A 4,309-nucleotide genomic window follows, 5' to 3' on the forward strand; every position below is an offset into this window, starting at 1 on the left:
ACAACACTCTTTAAGAAATGACTTATTCCCATCTTGCAGATTAAAAAACAAACAAACAAACAAACAACCCACCAAGGCATTAAAAACTTAGATAACTCTAAGTCACTCAGGATTTGAAATTAGGAGTCTGACTCCAGAAGGAGCCACCCTAAACTTTATGCTGGTGCTTATGAGTAATCTTTGAGTACTGCTGCAAGAGAAAAAAGAAAAGACACTTTACAATTCATCAGTGCTTTCCACTTGGTATGCTGGTTTCAGGACTACGTATGCACACCTTCATAGGAAAACAGCAGCTGTTGAAAACCTGTTACTGATAAGGCCAGGTTCCTGTGGGTCTAGGGCACTAAACATTAAATTTGGACTTTGTACCAAGTCTTACCTGCAAAGAGAAATATGCTAGAAGCTCTCAATTTGTGAAGCTACTGCCTGCCATGAACTTAGCCTACATTATCAGCCAAATTGATAGCTCTGCACTATTGTCTTCATTGCACAGTATATCCTGTCTGCTTACCTTCTACGGATGGGTACTGACCAAGAGGAAATTTATTATATTTTAAAAAGGAGAAATTTTTAGGGTAAATTGCATGTATGGACCTTGAACCATCAAAAGAAATGTTGTATTAATTATGAATATTTGGAAATTTGTTTTTCACTTTTTATTAAGGAAAATTTCAATCATATACAGAGGTAGACTGAATAGTATAATTTCCCTCCAAATACACATCACCCTGCTTCAACAATGATCAACTCATAGCCAATCTGTTTCATTTATATTGTCTTTGACTTCTTCCCCTTTTGTTTTACTTGGAAACACATATGTTTGGGAATGTTTTGAATGGTATGCTCAGTTGATAAAATGTAGAATGTATGAAATCAATAGAACAAATAAACATGACTTGATCAGCAAGATATTTGGGGAAAGAGGAACAAGAAAGAGGAATAGGTTTGTGTGGTTTTGACTACAGAAAAGACAAAGGACCAGTACAGATTATTGGTGGCATTTGCACAGGCAGAAAATAATGTGCCATGGGTGGAAAGTTTTGATTACAGATGAGGTTATGTGGTGAGTCTACCTATTAAATCAAGTTTCTTGAGCATACCATCTCTGCCTTTTGTCCCCACACATGCCCCCACATATTCACCACCAATATATTTAAGTCACTCATCTGAGGATCTATATTGTCCCTTGCAATGCCTACTCCATCTTGCCGAAGTCATTGCTACATGAAAAAAAAAAAAAAAAAACCCTAGAGGAGCACTGTTAATCGAAATATGATGTGAGCCACACTCATAACTTCACATTTTCTAGTAGATACATTTTAAAAGTAAGAAGAAACTAGTGAAATTAATGTTAATATCATATTTTATTTAACCTAGTATATCCAAATTATCATTCCAATATATTATCAGTATATTATATAATTTATTATATATTATCAAGATATTATGTAATTTATTATATAATATGTATTATCAATATATTATATAATTTATTATCAATAAATTATCAACACATTTTACATTATTTCTTTTGTACTAAGTCTTTGAAATGCAGTGTATATTTTATAGTTACAGCATATCTGGATTTGGACTAGCAATGTTTTAAGAGCTTAATAGTCATATGTGTCTAGTGGCTATTGAGTTAGAGACCCCAGGGAAGGGAAGCCAATAATACTTTGCAATTTATCTGAAAATAACGCTACAAAAGATTTCTGGGAAAAGTCAAAGTACAATGTGTGAATGCTAGGATTCTCCAGGAAATCTACTAAAATGAATAAGAGAAACAACAACAATAAAAAGATTAGACAAATCCACCTGGAAACAAGGAAATAACTACAAACTCCAAAATCCAGACTATAAAGAAATGTTCTTCCGATCTTGAGCAAGGCCGTAGCAAGCAGAAAGGATGTTAGCCGTTCCGGAGAGTTCCTTTAGTTACAACAGCATAGTAAAGTTCAGCCGCTCTGGGGACTCAAATCCTGGTTCCGTTTGTTACAAACTGTATAGCTCGGACAAGTTATTTCATCTCTCTTTGCCTCCAGTCCCTCATCTTTAAAATGAGAGTCATCAAAAGGTTGGTTGTAAGGTTTAAATGAAGTAATACATATCAAACACTTAGAACTCATACTGACACAACCTTTGTTAATCTCTCCCTAAATATTAACCATTAAAAGGAAAGACAAAACAAACCCAACGGTAACTGAATTTTGCGTGGACAAAGAGGAATGTGAGAATTGAGGAACGTGGGGCTGATGATAAAACTGAATTCATAAGACATTTCTGTTTTCTCTGGGGTCTGGGTTCTACCTTAATGAGGTTGCTTGGGAGTGGGAGGGAGAAGAGAGAGGAAAACAAAACTGGTTTTGCAGGTGCTGACTAGCGTCCATTAAGCACAGTTAAACACAAAGTCACTAGACAAAACACCTATGAATTATTACAGGTGTCCACAGCAACATCTTACTTGGGAGGAAATTATCGCACTGAGAAAAAGAACAACATAGATGACTTGGAAAGAGCATTCTGAGGCAGCAATTTCATTTTGAAGTTGTAAACTATGCTGGCTTACTCCACTGACCCTGTCCAAATTGTTTTTGAACAAAAAGCAGACCCAGATACAGATAACTGCTCACATATATAGATGAGTCAAAAAGAGAAAAACTGTGGCCATGCTACTCTGAACAAGCCTGATCCCATCTGATCTTGGAAGCTAAGCAGGGTCGGGCCTGGTTAGTACTTCAATGAGAGAGCACTTAGGAAGATCAGGTGCTGTAGGCGTAGAAAAACAATAATAATAAAAAATAAATTAAAAAATAAAATAAATAAGGGATTGCAAGCTGACAAGTCCTTGCAATCTATGAGGTCAACCAAGGGTTGCCTTGCCTAAAAAATAAAATAAATAAAAAGAGAAAAAATGCAACTTAAGCTATATGCATAGTACAACTAAAAAAATAGACAAATATAGAAGAATATTTAAGAAAAATACATCATTCTCAAAGAATTTAACAAGCACCTATGATTCATTGCTAAAGAGCTTCAAAAGGAGATATGCAAAAACAGAGAGAAAGATGAAGTAAAATGGTATCGACCATGAAAAAAACCATTTTGGAAATGAAAACCACAATAAAAGCTGGAAGAAGTATAGCTATATCTGAAAAAACAATCAATGACTTGGAAGACGGGCTGGATAAAATACAGTAGGCAGAGGTTAAAAAAAAAAAAAGACAAACCAGTGATTAGAGATGATAGATATGAGGAGAGATGACTCAGAGAATACCCACCAACCCTTGTGGAAAAGGTTATTTGCAAAATCTAGATAATCAAAAGACAGTTCAAGATAAAAAATTCAAGAATCAGAAAGACATTCCGTTAATTGATTGTTGGTGAGCAATAAATCCATATAAATATCAAACTAAGGTAAACAATAGCAAGAATTATTACAGAGCAGAATGAGTGGCAGGGTTGACATCGTCAATGTAAACAACATACAGGTGGTCTAGGAGGGCAAACTGGGCATCTGGGCCCAGAGGCACCAGCAGAGAGGCCTTCATTGCAGCAGCCACCAAGGTATGCTTTGGCCACTGCTCCTGTCTGCTGAAGCGCACCTGGCTCTCTGGTCTGCCCAGGGAGTCTGTGTTCTTTCCTTAAAAAAAATTTTTTTAACTTAAATTAGCCACAGTAAATTCTCCTGTTTGTCATTAAGACTCTGACTGAGTAATTATTCAAGTGAAATTTAAGAGAGACAATATGTGTGGTCATACTGGTGAGTGTCAGGGGAAACTGATGTTCATACACAGTTGGTAGGAATGTTGCATCAACCTTTTGGAGCAATTTGGGCGATTTGGCAGTTGATTAAAATTTTAAACAGAAATCTCTGTGACCCATAAATTTTACTTTCAGGAACTTACCTTACATATTTAAACACACTTTCATTCACTCAACACTGGGCTAGGTGCTGGAGATACTGCAATAAACAAAACAAACACAAATCTCTACTCTCAAAAAAATAAATCCTTACCCTCTTGGAGCTCACATTTTTGGGTGGAAGGGTGGAGGGGAAACAGAGAGCAACAAAGGTAAACACTTAAAAGATACAGTATGTTGGAAGATGAAAAGTGCTAAAAGGAAAGGAGGGCGCAAGGAAGAGGACCAGGAGGTAGCGGTCACTTTGTAATTTTAGATCAGTGGTCCAAGAAGACTTTAATGTGAGTAAAGACCTGAAGGAGGTGAAGGATTAAGTCATGTGGTATTTGGAATAAGAGAGTTCCAAAAAAAGGAGACAAGTGCAAAGGTCCTCAGTGCAGAAGCATAC

General features: G+C 36.2%; 1 pseudogene; it reads left to right on the top strand.

Annotated features, from left to right (window-relative positions):
• The first annotated feature begins 2,656 nt into the window (after nt 1-2,656).
• Nucleotides 2,657-2,775, top strand: LOC120604705 (uncharacterized; annotated as a pseudogene).
• Nucleotides 2,776-4,309: the final 1,534 nt, after the last annotated feature.

The sequence above is a fragment of the Pteropus medius genome, unplaced genomic scaffold (genome assembly GCF_902729225.1).
Source record: "Pteropus medius unplaced genomic scaffold, Ma_sr-lr_union100, whole genome shotgun sequence".
In the NCBI taxonomy this organism is placed as follows: Eukaryota; Metazoa; Chordata; class Mammalia; order Chiroptera; family Pteropodidae; genus Pteropus; species Pteropus medius.